The sequence below is a fragment of the Mustela nivalis genome, assembly GCF_964662115.1.
Source record: "Mustela nivalis genome assembly, chromosome: 6".
NCBI lineage: Eukaryota > Metazoa > Chordata > Mammalia > Carnivora > Mustelidae > Mustela > Mustela nivalis.
Window position 1 is genome coordinate 60,915,688 of NC_139025.1, and position 16,226 is coordinate 60,931,913.

General features: G+C 40.2%; 1 long non-coding RNA gene across 1 annotated transcript; it reads left to right on the plus strand.

Moving 5' to 3' along the window:
* The first annotated feature begins 7,298 nt into the window (after positions 1-7,298).
* LOC309867582 lies at positions 7,299-15,949 on the plus strand. Its single transcript, XR_014313252.1, has 2 exons — positions 7,299-9,267; positions 15,676-15,949. It is a non-coding gene; the product is annotated as an uncharacterized lncRNA (long non-coding RNA).
* The last annotated feature ends 277 nt before the right edge of the window (positions 15,950-16,226 follow it).

Genomic DNA, 16,226 nt, shown 5'->3' on the forward strand with positions numbered 1-16,226 from the left:
TATGAGAGGCCCGTTGGAGGGGGGTAGTAAAAGGACCAGTGAACCACCAAGGCCAGCCTATCAGAGGACTAGCGAGAAAAATGACAGAAGCAAAGAGAAGCAGCAGCGCAGAGAAATTGAATTAATGTCAATAGATGTGAAGGAAGGAATACAGCCCCGACCTAATGCATACGTCTGGCGCGGACAGACACAGAAAGGGATGAGGAGGAAGCAGAAGTGTATACTGTGTGTACGCTGGTCTGACTGCAAGCTGAGAGGTAAATCTGGCAACCTCTTCCTTTCCTCCCGCTAGACCTTAAGAATAGAGACTTTCTGCCAGGGCAAATCGAAGGGCTAGGGAGCTGAGGGGCAGGAACTTTGTTCGCTTCCCAAACTCCAGCCGGGCCACTCGGACACTACACCTCGGAGAGGGAAAAAATTCTGAGGAGCCGGGGGCCAGAGGGCGAAGCCAGTGGCAGTAGAAATAGAGGTTTCTGGAAACTTCCGGGAAAATAGACAAAAATCCTTTCTTTCGCACAAGTGCCCCACCCTGCCTCCGTGCAGTTGGAGAAGGAACTTAGGATCAAGGGGAGACTCCCGGTCTCTCCCCACCCAGGCTGTTGGACAGCGCCCTCTTTTGTCCCCGCCTGCGCGGCCTCGAAAATACCACGTGGAGAGAGCCCCAGCTGCCTGGGAAAATGGCAGGGCGATTCCTCTGGGACTCAAAGGCGAGTCCGCCCCCCGAGCTCTCATCTTCGGGCCCTGAGCCTCTTCCCACGATGGAAGGCGGGTCCTGAGAAGGCGACCGGTTCCCGGCTACCAGTCGGGCCCCATCCTCCCGGCGGCGCGCAGCGGGAGGGGCCGTGTCTGCCCTCGAGATCCCTCCGCGGGGCCGGGCTCGCTCCCCGCCCCACCCCCCCGCCCCCGCCGGCTCTCCGGGCGGGTCGGGCTCGGCGGGGCACTCTCAGCCTCCCGGCCCCGCGACTGCGGCGGCGCGGGAGGAGACCGGCCTTGCCCGGCCGCCGGGGTTCTGTTCCCTGGAGAGAAGGGAAACCACCCGCCACCCCCTCCAAGGCACACGACCTTCTAGGACGGGTCATTTCCCTCCACCCACCCCGACGCCGCCCGGGACCCAGCCCGCCTGGGGCTTCTCCGAGGGGCCTGGAGCCCCGGGGCCCTTACTTTCTTAAGAGTGTCGTACGCACCGTGATACATTTTAGCTGCAACACCTTAACCCTCTTAATACTCCAGCATGACACAGGTGTTAGTTTGTGTCTGATTTGGTTGGTGACCTCAGAAGGGCACATCTGAGGCGCGTCCCCAACCTGTGAAGCACAGGCCGGCTCCCCGTGGGCTCTGGGGCTCTAGGGTGAGGTCGGGGAGAGGGACCCGGGCCGAACGCCGGCTAGTCGGGGAGGGAAGGCCGCCGCCTCTCGGTCCCAGCCGCAAGGGGCCGCGCGCCACCCGAGTCCGCACCTGGCGGCGGCTCTGCCGTCGGGGTTTTCTCGCGAAGGACTAGGTGCTGCCGCGCGAAGTCAGCCCGGCCGGTTCCAGAAGCCCGGGACCTCACTCTTGGACCCGCGTGTTAGCCTCTCTTTTCCCTTTATATTCTTCGATAATTTCGGAGGCAAAGATTTCAACTTTGGGGGAATTTGTTTCATCTCTCCTAAATTCAGAAACGGATCCTTCAAAAGTCTTAATGTGTGTGTTTATTTTTTTTTTTTCTAGCGTTCAAATGAATGCGAAGCCACGGATCGAATCCCGTCACTCATTTGGGGTTAGCTTCTCCCGATATTTCACACGGAAAACAAAACTGGGTCCCTCTTATTTGTACTTGTCCTTAACCTTTGCAGCAACTGCTGTAGATGAGGCTCTGTCCATTCTCTAATAGATTTTACTAGGGGCTGGTGACAGAGAACTGATTTCTTTTCTATTAGGGTTTAGCACATCTTTGTTGAAGGCCCGTAGAATGACCAGGGATTAGATTTGCATCTCTTAGGCGCCCTGTGTGGTCTTTGTGCGAAGCTTGTAACTGTTAAAAATGACTTGTTAGGAAGCGTGTGGGCTCTCATCGCTCTCCTTTTGACAGAATGATTGTGAAATTCAGATTGGCCCTGTAGGATTTAGCTCGCAGATTCCACCTGAACCCTAAGCAATTATACCCTAATCTCACTGCAATCATATTTGAGTTAGGATTTGTTGCACTTTGTTTACTTCAATTAAAAGCAGTGGAATATATTTTTTTCAGCCTTTAAAGTGAAATCTCCAGGAGTAAAACCTCAGGACTTCTCAGAAACGGTTTTGGTGGTAATGGGGATTTCTTTTCTGTACGGTTTCCTCCTACTCCTCCCGCCCGCCCCTCCCCCATTTAAATAACTCCTTTCCCCCCGCTTCTTCTTCCCCTGTTACTCGCTAATGCCTGGAGCATCTTCATAGGGGTTGAATTCAGGTCGCCTTGGGAAAAGAAAAGCGCGGAGATGACTCCCAGCTGCAAGGGGCGCCCAAACTCCGGGAGTCCCCCTGTCCCCGACAGAGCGCCTACGTCCCTCTCTCGGGACAAGCTTTGCCACACTCGCTGGCCACGCAGCGTGCGTGGGCTCCCGGCAGTGGGCGCGGGCCCGGCGTCTGGCTTCCTGCGGTGGAGTGGCTTCTAAGGCTCCTGGCGCCCGCAGCGCCGGAGGGTGACTGCCCAGACGGCGTGGTCAGCCCGAGCGCCGCGTCGGTCCTGGAGAGGCCCCTAGGATTCCCTGCGGCCTCCGCTTGGGCTTAGCTCCCGCCCTGCGGCCTGCTTGCTGCGCGCACAGTCGGCCCCGGGAGGTGGGGGGAGGTGACCGCTCCTCTACCGGGGCTTCCTCTGCGCGGGTGGCCCGCCGGCCGGCCTCGGGCCGCCTGATTCTGGCGGTCCTCCGGGCCGGGAGCGCCCGCGGCCCGCCTCTAGCTTCCTCTGGCCGGGCCCCAGCGGCCTAGAGCGCTGGCCTCTGGGCGGGCGCCGCCGTCTGACGGACAGCGGAGGGTCAGTGGCCGGGGGCCTCCGGTTCTCGGCAGTTCTCAGGGCATTTAACCCCGATGCAGTTCCTAAGGGTCGCCTGCGGTTACTGTCAAGTCAGGTCATTTAGTAGTATTGCTTGATCTGTGGTGAGTTTATCGCCTTCATTTATTTATCTGGTGCGACTTTGTTACTTTTTGAGCCTGGGTTATTGTTTTTCTATTTTGATTCGTAACTATTTATTTGGTCCTAGCGAGTTTGATTCGGTTCCCTAAAATACCGCTTCGCCCTTATCAGTTAATACAAAGGTGAAAGCCAACATAGGGTGTAAACTGGAGAAATTTTCTGGCACGGGAGGACCTCAGTGCCATTTACTTGAGGGGGGAAAGGGAGGCGCCACCTTTTAAACTTCCCAATAAACTTTTTAATAGCAAGTGTGTTCTCATTGTCACGTGTCAGAGAAAAAAAAATTAATGTTCTTTGTATTTGATTCCGTAAGAATGAAAGCCAGCCTACAACCTCTGCCTTTGTAACTAAGACATTTTAAATGAGGAGAAAGTACTTTTCTGACGCTAAGTACTATATAAATGTGAGCAATGCCAACTAGTTTAAGCAAGTAGTGCTCTCTTCCAGTATTTTCTGGGATGGAGTCTTTTAAATAGACTCATCTTTTTGGATAATTCTAATTGCTAATTATTCTTAACTTTATTAAGAATTTGTAAGGTTTCAAGGGCATAAAGGAGATTCTGTCTTGCCATGGATGGGGGGGAGGCGGGAATGTGGTCTTGGGGTAAAGAGGAACCGGGAGCAAGACTGTGATAATCTCTTTGAGATCTACCCAAAGAAATCTTGATCTATAGATTGAGGATCCCTGCTTTAAATCAATCCTGTGTACAGTTTAGGGCAGTTTTTCATCTGTGAATAGGAACTGTATCAAAACCCTAGTGTGACCATGACAATTGGGTAATCACACACAAGGCATCTTTGCTAATGGAGAGATTCTGTAAATATGTTTCTAGTGAATACACAGATAACAGTCACAGTGGAAGGGTCAGGTGCCACAAATCATAGATTACTCTGCCAAGGGTTGCCAGCCATCTGAGGCTTGGAAGGACATTAACCGCCTTTGCATTCTCCGAATACTCTCCTCAGTTCATGATTTCACTTACTTGACCCTACTTCTGTTATTTAAAAGCTGGCAGGCACAATCAAGGGCAAGCAGGTTGGCTACCTACCCTTCTGGCAGCTCGCCAGTATTCCCATTTAGCTGCCAGCAGACAAGGAGAGGAGTGAATCAGTCATGTAATCCTACAGTAGCATCTAGAAGGTATCAGGAAAACTTCAGTGGCAGCAGGAGGGTCCACCAATCAGCCCTGTTTCTAAATTCTCCACTTCGTATCTGTAATAAATCCCTCTGGGGGAATTCACTAGTGGGAAGCGCAGGGAGGGGAATGACACAGGGGCTCTCAAGCAGTTTCCTTGAAAAGTAAGTTGTGAGTGCATTACTTGATAGTCCCAATTTTGAAAATGGCCATAAATAGAAATAGGATTCTCGTTACTAACAGGAGCAAAAATCAGGAAAGGCGTCCCTTAGCAGCAGTAGGGGGAAAAAAATCAAGAGCTTTTAATAAAATTTGGAGGATTATAACTTCTTGTCAATAGAACAAACTTCTGTCTGTTCCCATTTGCTTTCATAGATAAATTATTGCTAACTTAATAAGATTTAGGCACTCCACTTTCAGAGAAATTATATAAAATTGAGATTATATAAAAATAGCTTTTTCTTACCTCAAAGTGAAACAAGTAGGTATTTGGCATACAGGGACATTGTAAAAGCAAAATACATCTGACTCTAACATTAGCATTTTTTCCTTGAGGATGTAAAATCTAGAATTCTAACATAAAAGAACCATAGGGTGAAACGACACTTCCTGGGTCTCCTTTGTTGGAAGGCTAGGCCCTTTTTTCATACTCTTGCGTTGGAAACAGCTTTGGGGTCTAGAATGAACTATCAGGATTGAGGATGAAGTCATAACTTTTGCTAGTAGGTACCATGAAAAAAAAGTAAGTAGACTGACTTCATCAATGACGTTTTCTCCAGGGGATTGCCTTTGTAAGAGGCCTTGTTGCACTTTTTAAGCAGAAAGGTACAATTCACTGAAGTATGAATGTTCAGGAAGGCTAGCAAAGTGTATTTTTAGAATAATATTGTATTTTCTAATATGTCAGGAGGTCTCTAGATGTGAGATATAAAAAACCTAATTTTTGTCAAAATTAGACTATCATTACATTAGCGTGTTCTTAAAGAATGAAGGTGGACATTACTCATCTACAGTAGCAAAGGGGAAGAATATTTAAAAACCAGATGACAGCTATGTGCCTTGTAATTTCAACAATACTGAATGATGAACAATCTTCCAAGTTCATTTAAGCAGGAATGGGAGAGAATCCCTATAAAAGTGAATTAAAAAAGATCTTGTACAAATACAAATCTTGTACAAATAAAAAAAGATCTGTACAAATATGCCTCACCCTCCATTTTATTACCTTATAATGCAAATAATTACTTACTCTTGCTACTAAGAGCCATTTTAATGTAATGGATTCATTTCAGACCCTCAAGAAAACCAAAAGCCTATGTCCTTTTATAAGTTTGGGAGGAACTTTCAAATGGCTGTGCCCAATTTGAAGACATAGATATATATATTTCCTGCTTATTAAGTTACAAATTTAGAATTTATGCTGATGAACATTTTCCACCTTGACTAATACCTCCTGCTAGAGAAGTTTTCTTTTCAAGAAAACAAATAACAAGTGGACAGAATGAAATTCTAAGCCTGTGTGATTTGATAGTGGTCGCATTTTACATCCTGAAATTTAGAGCTATAAATAGCCATTTTAAAATTTTGTGTCTCTTGGTTAATATCTTGTATAGTTCCTTGCACATAATAGTTGTTCAATAAGTTTGCTGAAGAAATGAATTTGTGAAACATTTTTACTATTTACCTTCTAATCTTCTCTGATGTGCAAAAATGAAAAGAAAAAAGGGGTATTAACATTTGTCTTTTTTTTATGTGAACAAAATATTGTTAAAATTCTAGGTGAGTTTGACTCAAAATGCCAGAAAAGAAGCCCCATTCTATGCTAGTTAGTAAGGGAGGAATCTCTGACATTTCCCTGCCTATTCAAATGAAAACTGTTTGAGGTAATACTGCAATGTTTAAAACAAACAACCCCCCCCCCAAGCACAGAATGAACTTTACAAATTAATGACTTGAAAAATCCTTAGAGTTAATCTCTTTTTACATTCCAGACTTCAATTTTCTATGGCACACTCACATTTCAAGACCTTTAAAAATGCTAAAGGGTAGCCATCTTCCGAAGGGGTGAGGGGAACAGAAGGTCGCAAATCCTATCATTCTTTTTTGGGGGGCGGGGTTGAGAACTGGCCAGTGTGGTCTCATCTACTAGAAAAGAATTTAAGAACTAGTGTCGATTGTTAATGATGATGCCACACAGGGCTGCTCTATCTAGGGAAGGTGGCACAGAGGCCAAGAGGAATCTGTTCTTCAAGAGCAATGGCTGCTCTTACTGTGTTCCCAACTCTTAGCCCTTAGTGAGCACCCCTCACATTTGAGTAGGGGGCTGCAGCTTTGGGGCACCATGGAACCAATGGAATGGAGGTAGGGGGAATCAAAAGATTGGAAGTAGCTTCAGAGTTGGGCGGTCCTCTACCTTATATTGGTCCAAAAAACAGCTGGAGTCTCTCTCCTCATTGATTTGGGGCCTGGCTCAAGATCATGTACATGTTTTAAAAAAAGGCAGACTGGCAGATCCTGTTCCATTTTGAATGTGAAGCCTTTCATCAATGAGTATGAGGGTATTACTTCCAGTGGAAAATGTGTGCTTATATACCAAGGACGTCCTTGGCTTCACCTGGGCAGGCTCCCTAGGAGATGATTTGCCATCTCCCTAGCATTTTCTCAGGAAGATGAGGAAAACTGGAAGGAGCCAAACAGCAAAAGACCCTACATAAGATAAATCTCAAATCTAAATTCCATTTATGACTAAACATCCTCTTTTAAAGCAGTCCCTTGGTGCGAAGATATGGGTATTGTTTCCTGTATATCCAAATATACATTTATACTCTTAGCATTGTAATAGGTCATCCTTCCACTTGTGTACCTAACAAGAAATGGATCCCTAAAAGGAAATGTTCCTTACCAATGTCTGGTACAATGATGACCTGCCGTTTCCCCAAGAATCTTCTTTTTTTATTCACAAGTAGATAAGAGTTGGTATTTTGTCACCAGGTTCATGCCAATGTCAATTCATTATAGTAAAGGAGTATTTATAATATTATACTTTTTTAATAGAAACCAAAAGCGGAGGTTGATAGAAATACCCTGCTATCAATACATATCCAGTTTAACCATTATATGGAAGAACTGGGTGGTATCACCCTAAGACATAAAGGTTTTATGATAAGAAAAATAGATGGCCTATTCATTGATTTATTTGTTCAGTCAGTAAACATTCATGAGTGCTTACACCAGGCAAAGTTCTATGCATGGAGAAAAAGATATGTCTCTGACCTCAAAGACGTGTTTGGAGAGACAGCCATGAAAATAGATGAGTACAGTTTGATGCAATGAGTAGAGTAATGTGAGGTCTGTGCAAAATGCAGTGGAATTCTAAGGGAAGAAGCATCTGTATGTGGCAGAAGGAGAAAAGGTAACACTTGAATTCACTCTTGAAGGAGAAATAGAGGTCCAGGTGGAGGAAAAAGTGTGTGCAAAGGCCCTGAGGCAGTGAAAAGCATATTCTGTTCAGGAGATCATACCTAGATTATATTGCCAGAATAGGAAGTTTGAGGAGACCGATGGGAGTACAACTGAAGGGGTGCTATGGGCAAACACTTTGAAGATCCTCAAATGCCAGACTAAGAAGTGTAGATTTATCTTACATCAGATGGAAAGTCATTGAAAAAATTCAAACATAATCAGATGTGTATTTTAGAAAGACCACGCAGTCCGTGGACTGGAGCATGGATTAAAAGTGGGGGGGCGAACTAGTGACAGTGAGCCTTACTGGTGGTTGTTTTTACCTCCCCTCCTTGGTATAAGTGTGTTAATGAGTGACACTTTATTAAATAGGTACAAATTCTCAAACCCTAAGCAAAAAGGAAGGCATAAAAATATTTTCCAAAGAGGCATCTTTTTGAGGAAGATAATTGTGCACATTGGTAAAGACCACAGATTAATTTCGTATGCCCCATGGATAGCTTTTAGGGTCAAGAGGGCATTGCTCATTGTTTTATTTTACTGTATGATTGACATCCACCTGAAATGACACTTCGGTTACTGCATTCAAAGACTGTGTGGTGTTGTAGAAAGAGTGCTACCAAAAGTCATGAGACGTGTCTCTAGTTGAGCTTTATGTCTCTGTCTTTGAAAGACCTTGGGGAAGTCACTTTACCTCTCTGGGCTTTATCTTCCTCAGTTGTTAAGTTGAGGGCACAGTGTAAGTTATTTGTAACATTACTTTATTTATATTGTTGTATGATTTGTGAGTTTGCCCTTATTAATCTCTCCTAATGTTTATTTCTTACCTTGTCTTTATGCTTTCTCACAATTTTAAGAGAGACAGAAGTATTTGGAGAATAACGTGTCCCAGGACATGTTATTTAGGACAGAATTCTATCTTTATTGCACTTAATATACTTAGCTTTCCTACTGGAAATATTAGGATGTTGGTAGCTGTTTTGAAACTGTGGCGTTTCTGCTTGCCTGAGTCACATTCTATCCTCATGAGCACAAAAGGAGGACTATTTAATCACTTTCAACATCTACCAGGCTAAATTAATAACTTACCTCTACTTTTTAAGTTATACATTTTCCCTTCCAAAAGGATTGTTTCTTGGGTCAGATAATTATATGTTCTCAGAAAGCTGGTGTATGGATAAAATGGTGGCACTCAAAATTATAGAAATTGTACTGCTTTTAATAATACTCTATTTTAAATTCTGCATTTCCTTGGAAACTTCCTGTTATTTAATGCTCTTTTTTTTTTTCCCCCTTCACTTAAGAGGCTGTTTACATTAGTAATATATCTTCTAGAGCTCTGGGAGTTCAGAGGGTTCGTACCTACAAAACAGCACAGCACTGTGACCGTGCTTTCAAAGACATGCAGGGGTCCCAGGGCAAATCAAAATGTTTTTAAATGTATGACATGTGTGAAGTTGATGAAAATTCATGACTTCTCTCTGTCAGGGCTGCTTGAGCTTAAATCATCAGAGAAAGGTGAGTGCAAAGAATTTTATTTAATACTTTTAATTCTGAAATCCTTTCTATCCCCTTACTTGGGTTCTGTGTTTCAGCTCCATGCTATTTAATAGTCTGCTAACAAAAATTTAAAAAAAAAAAATTGGCTGCATGTTCTAAATTGCTTTTCAGAATTTCCTTCTTAAACCACCACTCAGATGTATAACTTTTAAAGAGGAATTGAAATGTGGTTTGAGAATGTAATCACGTACTATAGAACATGCAAAATACATGTGAAAGACCACACGAGTGCTGTTAATTTAACTGATTATACTTTATGTTTTAGAAATGTTTTCAAATTTATCTTTTAAAATTGAAAAGAAAATATTCCAGGAAAATGTTAAGAGATTAAAAAATAAAGCCAAAATGCTGTGGATATTGAGATCAGCTGTTTTTAAGTAAAAATCCATTCAAAGCAAAATAAAAGGCATTGTGCAGTGTGTGCCGGCTAAAACTGAGAACACAAGAGCATTGCAGTTAATTAGAAGCAATCAACAGGATGCTTTGCAACATTTCTCACATCAGTGCACCATCTGATTGTTATAATAAAAATTTCCCACAGTCTTGATGCAAAAAGGAGTAGAAATAAATATTTGAGTTATTAAAATATATGATTTCAGTTGCTCTTGCCAATAATTATTTTTACTAATTATGGTTATGAAAATAAGATCTTGAAAATCCCCAAAGGTTATTCTATTTGTATTTTAGGGGATAATCTTAGTTACATGTTTTGTTTTAATTTATATACATTTGAATATGAGAAAAAAATCAATTTTTGGTGAAAATAAAAATTTGAGTTTTTATATGATTTGTGTGTGGCTATTGTACTTATGAAAGATAGCTGGGCTTTTCCTGGGCCATTGAGCCACATATTATTTGAATGATCAGTTACTATATTACAAATAATGAAGTACTACGTTACAGCTCTTTTCATATTAACAGAACACCGAACTAAGGCAACTATATTAACTGTATCATACAAGTCTTAAAAGAATGTACAATACTTAACACTATTATTTTTCTACAGTTCGTTCGCTGCTTGGTTCGACTCAGAAGTTTTATTTTAGTTTCGCTTATTCTAAGTCAGAAACTGTTCTGCTAGGGCAAAAATACTGCTTCGTTGTATCTTTGTGAAATTTAAAGTTTGCTCATGAGAGATATCATTTGTTTTCCTTCTCTCCCTTCCCCTCACCACAAACTTTTAAAAAAAATTTGGGGTGTGTGTGTGTGAGAGAGAGAGAGAGACAGAGACAGAGAGAGACAGAGAGAGAGAGAGAGATTGATTGATTCTTTGTTACGTTGTCTTCTCACATTAAAGGTAGAGCTCCCCCTGGGCCACTGAGGTGCTTCAAAAACACATCCTCAAGGTGGTCTGTGAAAAACGTTGAACATGAATCAGAACTATATACACTTTGACAATAGTTTACAACTTTTTCTCCCTCAAAAAGCAAATCTGTGAAAGTCTAGGGGGTCCCCTTTTCGGAGGCACAGACATAGGTGACACTGCGGCTATGAGTAAGAGAATTGTCTTCTAAACAAGTCAATGATTCGCTCTCCTGTGTTTATAAAGTACAACTTGCTCATCAGAGGAATTTACTCCTCACACGGTGGGCATCTCTTGCTGAAAGAAAACAGGCTTTAGGAGAAAACAAATTGGGTTGATTTAGGCTATTTTTGTTTATTGTTTGTTTTGTTTTGGTCTTATGTCTTCTCTCACATCACACAGGCTGTTTTTTTTCTCTCTCCCGTTCCCCCAAAAAGCTTTTTGCTAAGTATGTTCTTTCTTGAATATGCATTACGTATATCTGTAGAATAATTAAAAAAAAATACTTTCAAGAACTTTCTTCTCTTTGGCACCAAACTATTGCTTTTTGTACTCTTCTTTGCACAGATCTGACCTACTTCATTGCGGGAGGGTGTCCCTTAGCTAGGTTCTCTCTAGGAAATTTACGCTTTCTGCTGCTTTACAGAGACAAATAGCTTTGATGATAAATACTTCGGAACACATATCTCACAAGTCCAGAAAGAGGCTATGTTAGGAGGTAAATATTTTTTCTTCTCAGGAGTCTATTAAATGCAGAGTACTATTGGTGTTTAAATTTTTAAACTCTGATATTTTTGCCTGTCAAGATTGAAGCATTAGCTACAAACATTCACTGCTCCAATGAAAAGCAGTTTTAGTAAACAACAGCCTGAAATTGGCTATGTTGCATTTAGTTTGGCTTATAGGAATTGGAATAATAATGCTCTGAAAATGCATATTAAAATAATTTTGCTTATCTCTAGCATCCTTATTTCTTAAAGCAAACAACTTAGACAGAAAAGTCATTTGATAAAATAATTGATTCGGGCAAAATAGTACTCACATTCTTCTGCAAGATAATGATTCAGCAGCTACTCTTCCTTCATTGGTACTTCATTACACACAATCCTCATTCATCTTAAAGCCTTAAGAAAAAAAATCCACATCCTGTATTTTTAAAAATTATTTTTAAAGAGGTGAACCAATACAGGAAACTAGAATCAAATCTGTAATAGAATTTACTTGCTGTTATTCACATCTTGAAAAATTTCCTTAAGGGACAGAAATGTCATATGCTTAGTTTCAGGACAAAGGCACCTTTTTAAATGAAGGGCTTAAAGAAAATCGATAAAGAAGTTTAATAGAAAGCAGGCTAACTAAGCTTTTGGATGTAAAAATTATCTAGATTACAAATCAAGAAAATAACTAACATTTAATGCACTTTAGATCTGATGTAAGGCTAGCCTTTAATGAAGAGTTTCTTTAAAAAAAAAAAGCAATTATGGGCAACTTCTGGAATTCACTTTGGGTAACATGTCTAGGGGGGGTCATTGTTTTACCGTTTTTCTATGGTAGAGCTGATTTAACTTGGAAGTTAAGAAAAGTTATGTAACTTCAGAGTGTTTCCAGCTAATGGTTTTATGCAGGACTAATGTTATTCAGTTAAAAACAAAAACCAAAACCTTATAGTCATACAATGTTAATAAATTCATTTAGCAATGATGGATTGTTATTATTATGATTATTATTTTACTTGAAAAATGACCAAGCTATATTGGTCAGGAATTAAAACAATTCGGGTCTTAGCAATTTTATAAAGTGTTATTTTACTAGTTTAGGAATTAATAAAAACCCCCTTGCATGTGATTCCTTAATATTCATTTTTATATTTTGAGGCTTACATGTATTTAAAATTTCCAGATCATTAAATGCTTTTAGCTACATAGTGTGTTAAAGTTAAAAAAAAAAAAAAAAAAAAAAAAAAAACTATTGTAAACCGGTTGAATTCATTTAAGACAGAGTTTACATTTACATTTCTTTTTAATAAATACACATAAAGTTGTTATATTTACTAGGTCATTGTTTTTTGTTTTTGGGGGTTTTTTTTGCTAAAATTGCAAGCATTTTGTTAAAATGTCTTATTTAGTAATGAAAACAATTTTATAAATATTAATACATCTTCACTTTTTTACTACTTTCTACCAATTTTTGATTTCTTTAAAAATACAAATTTATGTATTTTTAATGGAATGAGTAAATATGTTTTGAATTCAAATTCACTGTAATGAAAGAGAGTTTAAAATCTTCAGCAGGATAGTGAACTATTTACTTGGCTTCAATATGTCTGTCTGTCTTTTACATGATCTGACAGAACTGACTAGTGAAAACTAACCAAAACCAGAAATCAACTGAGAGAATACTCAAGAAGGAAAAAGGAAGAGTTGCAGGAAATGATATTTTCCCATCAGTGGATAGGCATGCATATATTAAAGACATAAAAGGCAGCAAGGAGAGAAACAAAAGCTGTATACTGGGGGTTCTGCAAGTCTGAATTAACTACATGGAAAAAAATGAAATCATTCTGCTTAAACTTGTTCACTAATAAAAGGAGAATTGCTTTTGTTAAATATGCTTGGTGTGATTATCAAGCAAAATTTTTTTCTCCCAGACATCTATGAATAAAACATGCGTTTGAGCATTAGGTAAACAAACAATAAATGGATGAGTTCAGTTGCAACATAATAACATTTTATTTAGAAAACATATATAATCATATTTGTATTGGCAATCCAAATTTAATGACTTCTTTCAGTAAAATTAAAGTGCCTCACAAATAACATTTTATGCATAAGGATTGCTTATTCTTTGCCCATTTTTTCTATTTTTTCAAAGAAACAGATTTTTAAGGTCTCTGCTGAACCATACATAAACAAGATGAAGCATGATTTCTCAGCAAAAAAATTTTTTTCTTTTGGATCACCTTAATTTTAAGGTATAGATGTTGTAAAAAAAATTTTTTTTTTAATATATTTCTGGGACTGCAGGAGAAAATGTTCTCAAGTCTGGAATAGCTTAGGCTGATTTGAACAAGGCTCTGTGTGTAGCTGAACCAGTCTTTGGCTTATTAGGCATTTCATTAACACAACATCTTCTGTAAACTCTGAATGAGAATAAACCATTTACAATAAGGAAAGCAAACAACAGAATGAATTTCCTCTGTTGGTGTTTTATAAGACTGTTAAACAGAAAATGGAGGGAAGAACTCTCTTTAGACGATATCACTTAATTAAGTAAAGCATCCTAATCAGAGTCCCCTCCAATTGTAATGACTGTAGGGAGTCAAGTACATTTCTGTCTATATTAGAGTATCTAACTGCAATGATTTATTGATATTTATTTTAGAAGTACAACACAAAAGCAATAAAACAGAAGAAGCAGGGAGAGAGGGAACATGCCATCGCTTACTGTGGGTTCAACCAGAGCACTTCAACAAAATTCCCGATTTTCTCGTGGGGGGTTTTCCTTCCTAAAATCAGAGCACACCTTTAGATGAGAATGTTCCTTTCCCGCATTTGACTTTTCCAAATAGTCGCCGTGACGTTTCTTTGTCCACTGGGTGAATCATTGATTCACTTTCTTCCCTACAAGAATTACCGCAAATGAGTGGAAGGGCACCTGCTGTTTTCTGCAGTGACATTACTAGATGCATTCTACACTGATTTGAGTCATAAAGTACAGCTTCTTTGTATGAGAGAGAGATTTGAGGAAGGAGAGTAAATATACTGTATAGGCAGACAGACATTGGCTGCCCTCCAAGCTGCACACAGCATAAACCTGTTTATCTGCCACATTTCACAAATCTCAAAAACATGTGAATAAATCAGGCGAGCAACTGGATAAGTGATTCACACCAGGGAATCTAACCAATATTCTGATGAGAGGGTACTAGGATGCTAAGACATTGGGGCAAATAGACCTGTATTGTAGAAACTGCACATAATAACATTGATTAGTAGTTCAAAGGAGATAATATTCTACACCAAAATGAATCTGAAGAGGTATCCCAACCCTGTGGACTTTCAATGGGTATTTATGTGCAAGTTACTTGGAGAATTGAGTTCAAAAATACACTTTTACCCATACCATTCCAATAATTGGGGCCAAAGTGCACTTGGACTTCAAGCTAGTTATCAAGGTAATTTATTTATGGATACCTGGATCTAAATATTGGAAGCTAGTGCCTGAAAACCCCCAATTACCACGACACATATATGTGAAATTAAATTATCAAACATGCTTAGAACGTATTTGCTTGGTGAAAGCAAACTTTCCTTAGAAAGTTACAATCTTATAACTGAAGATGAATTGCTCAGCAATAAGTGAGTAGGACAAACAAAGGTATGATTATTGCTATGTTACTACTTTATTTTTCTCTTAATCTCTGTTATTTTTGACTCATCTGCTGATCTTTTTAATGGTTATTCTGCCTTAGCATTTAGTTGTAAATGGAAGTTCTGAGAGGTGTGGGCACTAACCTCAAATACATGCTCTGGTTCTGAAGATCTCTTAAAATTATTTATGAATTTCGAGTTTGGATTATTTCCCTACGCTAGACCTGGTTATAGTCACAGCAAGATGAGTTATCCATTTGCTTTGTATTTCTATTGGCTTCCAGTAAAGACCTACCATCTTACTACCAAGAAAATGTAGTTTTCCCTACATCTGTGAACACAAAATACTATTCCAGAATGAAGGGCAATCACACAAGGCATTTAAATTAACACTGCACACCCCACAACTTTTTTTCCTCCTGCAGTGTAGAAAGAGAGCCAAATTGCTAAAACTTTTTGGACCTGCAAGACTTTGTTAGATTAGTAACCTAAGACATCATCATCTTAGCAACAGGAAGTCCTGGAAAAGGTAGGTGGCCTGGAAATTCATGTTCCAAGTGAAATTTTGGTACATTCAAGATTCTTTGCTTAAAGCCTTGCCACAAGAAAACCCGTTGAAGTCTATTGCCAGTTGTGTCCACCAATTTGTTTTCTTTTCTTGGTGTTTTCTCATCTTCTTGCTTCTTGTCTCAGGTTCTGTTTCTGCAGGATCGGGCAGAGACTGACCGAATGGCTGCAGTTACCAGGATTTGAAAACCCAATATCAGAATCTGCCACTGTGTGTGTGTCTGCCCTGAGAGCTCTCTTCTTTAGCAACAGGACATTTGCACAACACGGGAGCATCTTTTCTTCTTCCCTTGGCCCTGACCTTGTAAAATATGATACAAAGTTTTTCATGGCTTTTAAGTCCCGTGCATGGGAAATCTTGCTGGAGATACACGATGACTAAAATGCCTTCCTTAAAAGATGTGCGTAAGTAGGTGTCAAGTGGACGATTGTGGGCGCTCAAGACCAACCTCATCAACAGTCTCAAGGCTAAACACACTGATTTTTGTTAATCCCAGGAAATTTTACCCAGTTTTCTAAATGTGTTGAATTTTGAGTTTATGTCCACAAAGCTGAAGTTGGTTCTGTGAACCTCAATTAAGGTCAACCATAGCTCTTGAATCCGCCCTAAAGAACTCTTTGGAAGATTTGTATGTTTACTTGTAGTTTTATGGTTTTATTAGCACAAGTACGACATG